Here is a 9,630-nt window from a genome sequence, read left to right on the forward strand (position 1 = left end):
TGAGCAAGGACCTGGAGAGGATGGCCAGTTTTGATATATTGAAACGGGCCAATAAGAGATCCCAAAAGATACTGAAGGTTGCCTTAAGGTCGGGTAACCTAAAGGGTGGCTATGTGCGCGACCTTGAGGTTGCCGCCAAGGATCTGGAGGATATGGTGGAGATCCTTACCCTCAGGACTCCAGCGGATGAGTCTAAGTAAATCCGAGAGGAAGCGCGGTAGTTGTCGAATAACAACAACCGCCTGAGAGCGCGGGTCACTGACCTCGAGAACGACCTGAAGGCTATGCGTAGGGAGTTCTCTGAGCACAAGACTGTGGAGGAAACAGTGGTGGCGGAGGCTTCATCTTCGGAGGGAGCCCTCATAAAGAAGGTGGTCGAGGATTTGAAGGGTGACCTGGCGAGAACCATCGGGGAGATGATGGACGCCTAGCTGGCCGGTATTGAAGACCGGTTGCTGCCGGCACCGGTGGTCCGGCCGCCCCTGGCAGCTGCCACCAGGCAGGTCGGAGCACTAGAGCGGACACTTCAGGGCTCATTCCAGTGGAAGCTCCCCAGGGCCCCCCTAAAGTCCCAGCGGCTTACCCTCAAGCCGATTCTTGGACCAAGGTGGCGGCTAGGGGAAGAAGAAGAGAACGCAGCCTGCTCCGCCAACGGCCAACACGACGTTGACCGCGCCGGCTAATCCGGGTCCGCAGGCGCTTGCTGGTATCCGCCGGATACGCGCGACTGAGCCCACTAAACCAGTAGAGACGGCGAAGCCGACTTAGGGTGATGGGCTGGCAGGACCACCCAAAGCAAAGGTAAGCCTCAAGCCGCCTTCACCTGCTGCGGTGGTCATCACCCTGTCGAAGGATGCGGTAGCGGGGGTCGCGACGTATTCTTGGGCACTCGCCGCTGCTAAGCAGCGGGTCAGCTTGGCGGACATAGGGATGAAGGAGGTCAAGGTTAAACTTTATTTAAAGATTGAATTTACTATTAGTTGATGGCATTTTAATGACAAAACTCATTTCAACTCTGTTCTACAGGTTGACATGCTGCATCCACCATCACAATCGTCAGTTCCGTCCCCATCAGCATCTGGCCCGTTAAAGAAACAGTTTAAGTCTCCCCTGAAGAAAAAAGACAAAAGAAAAATGGAAGATCAAAGAGCGGATGAGGCATATGCCATTTTGCAAAATTCTGTGAGCCAACAGAGGGATGCGAGCACTGTATTTGGGGAGTATGTCGCCACTAAACATCGAAAGTATAGCTGTTATACGAAAAATGTAATCGAACATTTAATTAACACAATACTGTATGATGCAGATATGGGTAAATATGACGACCCTAGCGCTACATCCCAACGAAGTATTTTCCAACCTCTGCGTCAAAACCTGCCTACAACCACTCAACAGCTTGAGCCGGATGATCATCAACCACTTGATATTTTGACTATCCACTCAGAGCCTTCACCCGCATCTGAAATGGATCGTAGAGTCAGCGATGTGGCATCCTATTATACTTCTTTTTCGGAAGAATCATATTCCTCATCCAATTATTAATTATTTATTAAAATTAAAATATCCTTTATTACATTTTTTAAATACACATAAAATATATGATCTTGATGAATAAAATATATGTTTTCCTTTTCCTTTTGCGATTATAAGCGATAACCAAATGAGCAGCTGCCGCGACTGTTTGTAGTGACATGATCTACTAAACTGAAGTTGCCTGCATAGAATTGCTTTAGACGCATGCTACACTCAAGTCCGACAACGCTCATGCGACAGGGGGCAACAAATTCCGCATGCGACATCATTCGAATTTTCTGCCACAAAGTCGAACGCCTACAATAGGCAACACTAGGGAACAATTATCAAGCGACTTGTCGTTCAGTGTTGCCTGAGTGGAATTGCGCCTTAAGAGAACTAGGCGAGAAATTCTAAATCCTCTACAAAAACGTCGAAAACTCTACGAGAACCTCCGACAACCTTCGGTTATTATAACAGACAATAAGAACGAACGAGAATCTATAAGAAACCACAACAACTTACAGATACCAACCAGGCTGCTGCAGAGCACGCACCTCCTGTCGGAATGGCCGTATCGGCGCAAATACTACATCACACCTATTATGAAAACGAGAATAATTCAGTTTAATAATTTTAGTTAGAATTAGTTCTATGACGTATAAGTGTCAGTGGTGTAACGCCTTGCAGTGGAAAGATGAGACACCTGGCATGTGCTGTAGCGCCGGTAAAGTACAACTTGAGCCGTTTAAACAACTGCCTGAACCACTTTAGTCTGGTTACTTATTTACACCCAAATCATGTACACTTCATGGATAATATCGCACCTTTGCGGGAAAAACGTGATATTTCGAGAAAATCGTTTTTTATTTTTTTGCAAATTTGAAATCGCCGTGTTGAGTTCTATAACCTCCAAAAACGCGGCATCTTTAGAGCGATAGACGGCCGAGTATAGAAAGAAAGAGACAACATATCACACTCTAGCGTTATCTCGTTCGGCAATCTAGTTGGCTGCGAAACGGTGACAGTCCAGTCGGCACCTGTTTTTCTTACTGTGTAGTGCTCTTTTTTTTTACGGAAAGAACGTGACATCACGATTATACCACATTTTATGTGGAAAGGTAAGTTGTTTTAATTTTAATATTATTTTTGTAAAAAGGTGACGTGTCATAGATAATAAATTATTTAAGTAAAAATTAGGCTATACTGGATGTGATCCTTTCATGATGTCACATTGTTCTTGAAATAAAAGTGTTTTTATATAGGGACTTCTGAATATGTCACCTTGTAGGTGATATATTTAATAACGTCGGTTAATGAAGAAAGTGGGTTATGTTTACGATGTTTCGTTATTTTAAGCCTTGTATCCACTTGAGCATGCTCAGGCGAGTGAGCGGCTCCTTTGGCCGAGCCGCTCAAGTGGAGACGCCTGAGCACGCTCGGCCCGAGCAAATCCGAGCGCGCTCAGGGCGAGCCGGCATCTGTCGGTTTTTGTCCGTGCTCAAAGGCGCTCAGTATTCGCTCGGCGCTCAGCGTAGACGGTTGTTTTTGTGTTTGAGGTGAGCGCGTCGAATTCCCCGAGTGATTCCGTTTACTTTTTCTGTTATTTGAAAAATGAGTGGCTTGTGGGATAACGAGACTTGTTTAACATTAATTGATGCGTATGAATCAAAGAGACACCCTCTTTGATTCATACGTAATTCAATATTTTTGTTTCAGGTCAAGATCAAGCGTATGTGTCAAAATGGTTTGCATTTGATCGTATGAAATTTTTAATGGATAAAAGTGAACCAAATGAAACTCGAGATCGTTCCAATGTAAGTTTATTTATTTTCATAAACTATACTGATATTATAAAGAGGTAATGTTTGCAAGTTTGGAACTCACAAACACAACAAAGTCGCAAACATTACCGGAGATTACTCTGGTCCTACTGGTCCAATATGGATAATTCTTTCACTAATGTAAAGGTACACTATTCCTGGTGGTTATATATTTTGTGAAAATCATCAAACCAACTCAGAAAATATTATGGCACTTGTGAGCTCAGCAAATTTTCAGAAAATTCTTATAAGTAAACTAATTTAATTAATATTGTATTGCCAAGGTAATTCTGCATTTGTCATTAAATGCCGTGTGCAATGCAAACGAATTTCTTTGATTTGGTTGGTAGATCTCCTGGGTACGTGTGGCAAAGAAGAGAAGGATTGTAATGGCTAATCGTTCCTAAATGTACCTGGAATTAACTCGCCATTTTCTTCCCTATCAAAAATCCCAATGGGACAGTAGTATTCTCTAGTATAGTTTCTTTGACGCATAGTTGTAAATTCGTTCGAGAGAACCTCGTATATAATTATTACCAGCAAATGGTTTCATTGTATATTCATTAAGAGCAAAAGCGTTGTCTCCTACAATACAATAAGGTACTTTTACATTATAAGGAATTTGCAATATCTTTGGTGGCGTCTAATATATTCAAAGTTTTATTTTCAAGTTCTCTATATTTATATTGGTATGTTTAAATACACCTCCATCAGAAATTCTACCGTTACATCCAACATCAACATATATAAATCATTATAGTTTCGATATTCAGCTCCACTATGGGGCGGTGCTATGATTTGAATATGCTTGCCATCCATTGCCCCAACACAATGAGGGTAGTTCCACTTTTTTTCGAAGTTTCGTGATATATCTAGCCATTCACTTTCTGTTCGAGGAACCTGAAGCAGAATAACAAACCATTAACAAATTATAATGCATCAATTCCTTATTAAATTATTTTTCAGGAAAACCGAACCCAAGACGTTTTGGATGTTGAAAATGCTGATAGTCAAGGCATTAATGACAATGAAGCAAGCAGTGAAATGCGCCCTCCAAAACAAAAAAGTGCTAAGAAAAAGAAAATAGAATATGACAATCCAATGGTAAAGAGTGCATATGAACTTTTGAAGAAAACAGCGGACAATGATGACCCGTACACAAGTTATGGATTGCATATTGCCAACGAACTAAAAAAATACGATAAAAATACCTTGGCCTGTGTCAAACATGCCATTAATAATATAATATTCCAGGCAGATATGGGAAATAATTCACCAAATGTCTATTGCCCACGTGAATATTACAATCAGCCACAACAATATGGGTATACTACAAGTACATCAACTGTTTCATCGCCACCTGCGCCACCGTCACCAACTTTGGAATCGACCATCACCAGCAGAAACAGCAAATGCTGATATCCAATTCACTGAATCGCTGTTAACCTCTCAGAATTTATTTAACATTTAAAAACTACATTATTATTCTATGATAATTTTTAAATTTAATAAAAAATATTTCAACCGCATTTTGCATTTATTTGATAAACTTACCTATCTAATTAGTTAACCTTAATGTAATCTTTGAGTGCCTGTATAATAGCTTCACACACTACCGGAACAAAACGGCTTCTACTTTGTTTAGATACTTTGAACATGTATTGCAAGCTAGTATAGGAATCTCCTGTAGCTAAAAATCTTAAAGTTATCAGTAACTTATCCTCCGGTGATATGGCCTCACGCATATGTGTATATTTTTTTTTAATTTGCGGTCCGATCAATGACAGTAAATATTAAAATCAATCCTTGACATTCTTGTAAAGTTGTTAAATGGTTCGTTATCTCCTTCGAAAGTCAATTCACGAATTATATTAGCCGAGTTGTTTCTGTTGAAGCTATTGCTTAAATGTAAACGCAACCTAAAAGTTTATTTTGTCTGTGCTCAGTGTGACATATGTAATGTCAAATAGACGTCAGCCCTTTAACTTCCTGTTCTCTGCTAATGGTCATTGGTAATGTACGTACTTGTCTTGTTTGTTATCGCTCATAGTATTAAAATCAAGTGTAATCTCATCGCAGTGTTTTTATTCCTATCATTTTTCCTAACATGGTAGCAGAGCGTGGTTGGGAGAATAGGAAAAAATATTTATTTCGGCGAGATTACGCGTACCAATTTTTCATCACGCACGCGTTACTTCGTTGCTTCGGTGAACAACATGGCGTCCCCGCTTGCACAAGGTATGGAGAAACTAAAAGGGGCAGAAAACTACTCCACTTGGAAGTTTACTATGCGCATGCTATTAATTCACGAGGAATTGTGGGACTTCGTTGAAACCAATAACGAAAGCGACAAAAATAAAGGTGAGAAAGCGTTGGCGAGGATCGCGCTCTCTGTGGCACCGACGGTAATACCGTACATCCGTTCTGCCAAAACCGCGTTTGAGGCGTGGAACATACTGAAAAAGGCTTATGAAGGACGTGGTCTGAGCAGAAGATTGGGCCTGCTGCGGAGTCTTTTCAGCACCAAGTTGAGTGAAAATCCCTCGATGGAGTCATACCTACACAAAATTAAGGAGATTTCTCACCAACTGGAGGAAATAGAATCACCTCTGGATGATGAATTTGTTGCAGTGATAATGTTGAGTGGACTCACAGAAGACTACGACCCGCTCATCATGGCAATTGAGAATTCTAGTTCCAAGTTGACGACCGATACCATCTCCTCTAAACTATTACAAGAGGTACAAAGGCGTGAAGACAAGAACGAAGGTGGTACAGCCTTAGTCACCACACACACACAGAAACAATTCAAATGTTTTAAGTGCAACGGCAAAGGACACCTTTCTCGGAACTGTCCGGAGAGAAAGATTGCAACTGCAAGCAACTACAGTAGCAGCCTGGGAACGAGGCATCCACCGAGGAGCTCGCAGAAGAAGGTTCCTGTTAAAAACAAGGCGCTTGTGACGGCTCTCTCTGTGAATGTGAATAGTAACAAGTGGTACATTGATTCCGGAGCCACTAATCATATGTGTAACAGTGCAAAAGTGATGGTAGGATGTGATCCGAAAAAAACAGTGGATGTGTGCATTGCAAACGGTGCAAAGCTATCCACTGCGGGGTTAGGTCAAGTAAAAGTGCAGCTGAAAGACTGTGTAAGGACAATAAGTGATACTTATTATGTTCCTAATTTAAGTACTAATTTGTTGTCAGTCAGTGCCATGACCAAAAAAGGTTATATTGTTACTTTTGATAGTACATCATGTACTATCTATGATAATAACGAGATTTTAGCTACAGGTACCCATGTCAATGGTGTCTATCAGCTAGATACTGTGTCTGATAGCGTTTGTACTGCAGAGGAACAGGAGTGCAGTATGATGGCATCAGCTGCGGCAGACTTGAAATCCCAGGAAGTGTGGCACAAGCGGCTCGGTCACCTTAATCTAAGAAGTATGCAACTTTTGCAAAAAGGTATGGCAATTGGCGTTCATTTTAATACTTCTGATTTTCAGCAATGTGTGTCTTGTGTTGAAGGAAAGCAAAGTAGACTCCCTTTTCCTAAGAAATCAAGTAGTAGAGCGACAGAAGTGCTGGGTTTAATACATACAGACTTATGTGGTCCCATACAGGTTCCCTCTATAAGTGGTGCTAGGTACATACTTAGTTTCATCGATGACTACACAAGAAAGCAGTTTGTCTATTTTTTGAAATCAAAAAATGAAACTTTTGCTAATTTCAAAAAATTCAAAGCCCTTGTGGAGAATGAAACTGGGAAGAAGTTAAAAGTTCTTAGAAGTGATAGAGGCGGAGAATATATGAGTTCTAAATTTAAGGAATACCTAAAGACCTGCGGGATCAAACACCAGAAGACCATCCCCGACTGCCCACAACAAAATGGCGTCGCGGAACGGGCCAATAGGACGGTGATGGAGAAGGTTAGATGCATGCTGCGTGACGCTGGACTGGAAAAGAAATTCTGGGCAGAGGCAGTGAACACAGCAGTCTACTTAAAGAACCGCAGTCCTACCAAGGCCGTTCCTGGTGAAACCCCCGAGGAGAAGTGGACAAACAAGAAGGTAAATCTAAACCATTTAAGAATTTTTGGTTGTGTAGCTTATTCTATGGTAAAGAATAGGAGGAAACTTGATCCTAAAAGCAAACCATATATTTTTGTGGGATACAATGAAGAGTCGAAAGGCTACCGACTAATAGATACTGAGAACCACAGAAACTGTGTCAATTCTCGCAATGTTGTGTTCATAGAAAATAAATTTTGGAACAAAGACATGTCACATGATGATAGTTTCAAGCAACATCCTATTGTTGACATCAACAGTCTGATTTCTAATGAAATTCAGCAATCAGAATCATCCACTGTGAGTTCTGATCAATCTGATGACATGAGATTATCACAGAGAGAGGAACAGAGGATCAGCATGATCACACTGTATGATTCTGAGAGCGATAACACAAGTTCTGAAACGGAGAACTGTTTGGATTATACTTACGTTCCAGGAGATGACACGCTGGCTCAAGCAGAGCAGGAAGACACCTCCTACGAAGAAGCTGATGGGTCCTGCCTAATTGCTAATTTTGTGGCACTGGCTGATGGTTACCCTGATGATCCGCAGACTGCAACCGAAGCACTGAAGGGACCGGATTCAGACAGTTGGCGGAGGGCAATGACAGATGAGTATAATTCATTCATTAAGAACAAATGTTGGACTTTGACAAAACGTAAACCTGGCCATAAGCCCGTTCAATGTAAATGGATTTTTAAAAGGAAATATGGTGCTAATGGTGAGCTCATAAAATTTAAAGCTCGTTTGGTTGCCAAAGGTTATACCCAGAAATATGGTATAGATTACCAGGATACTTTTTCACCTGTAGTAAGGTACTCCACAATAAGAATGCTTCTTGCTCTAGCAGCAGAATACAACTTGGATTTGGAACATCTTGATGTGAAAACTGCTTTTCTCAATGGAGATCTTGAGGAAACAGTATACATGGAGCAACCAGAGTGTTTCAAGGTTAAAGGGAGCGAAGATATGGTATATAAGCTCGACAAGGCTGTGTACGGCCTTAAACAAGCTTCCAAGTCTTGGTACGATAAAATTACTAAGGTGCTCTGTGACAAATTAAAGTTCTGCCGCTTGACTTCTGAGCCATGCGTATTCTTTAAGTGTGAAAATGGATCAATGATGATCATAGCGTTGTATGTGGACGACTTGATTGTATTTTCATCACCAGATTTTCAAGGAAAGGATAAAATAAAGAAGGAACTACAGGAGGAATTCGAAATCACTGATCTAGGGCCAGCTCAGCATGTACTTGGCATGAAGCTGATGAGGGAAGATAACAAAATTTACCTAAATCAGTCGAACTACATCCAGAAGGTACTGAAAAAGTTTCGCATGGAGGACTGCAAACCAGCTGCAACACCCATGGAGACAGGTCTTAAACTTACCAAAGAACCCAAGCAGTACGAGACCTACGACTACAGAGGTTTGATTGGTTCTTTGATGTATGTGGCAGTTTGCACCAGACCTGACATCAGTCATGCAGTTAGCTACCTCAGTCAATTCAATGATTGTTTCGGCGAAACTCACTGGAAAGCTGCCAAAAGAATACTACGTTATTTGAAAGGTACAATTAATTTTAACCTTGTATTTTCCAAATCAGGTTTGAACATTTCAGCCTACGCAGATGCTGACTGGGCGTCAGACAACATCGACCGTAAATCGTTTACTGGCTTCATTTTTACCGTGGGCAAGTCCGTTGTTGCTTGGGAGAGCCGCAAGCAGCGCACTGTTGCTCTGTCAAGCACTGAAGCAGAGTACATGGCGTTGTCAGACACATGTAAGGAAGCTTTATTTATTAGAAAATTTTTATTTGAAGTTTTTGGTACCATGGCTAAAATCACGATTTATAATGACAATCAATCTGCTATTAAGTTATGTAAAAGTTTTGTATTTCATTCCAGAACAAAGCACATTGATATACGTCATCATTTTATTAAAGAAATTGTTAATAAAGGTGTTGTTGAAATAAAATACTTGTCAACTGCAAATATGTTAGCAGACATATTAACTAAAGCACTTTGTAAAGAAAAGCATAATTATTTCACAAGTCAGTTGCTAACAAGTTCATAGGTTAACTTATAATGTTTGTGTTTTAACTGAACTAAGTTAGAATGTAACTTTGTTAAGTTGTAGTTTATGTTTAGCTTGCGTTTAAGGGCCAGTGTTGAAGCTATTGCTTAAATGTAAACGCAACCTAAAAGTTTATTTTGTCT

Source organism: Leptidea sinapis, chromosome 29 (genome assembly GCF_905404315.1).
Source record: "Leptidea sinapis chromosome 29, ilLepSina1.1, whole genome shotgun sequence".
NCBI classification, from domain to species: domain Eukaryota; kingdom Metazoa; phylum Arthropoda; class Insecta; order Lepidoptera; family Pieridae; genus Leptidea; species Leptidea sinapis.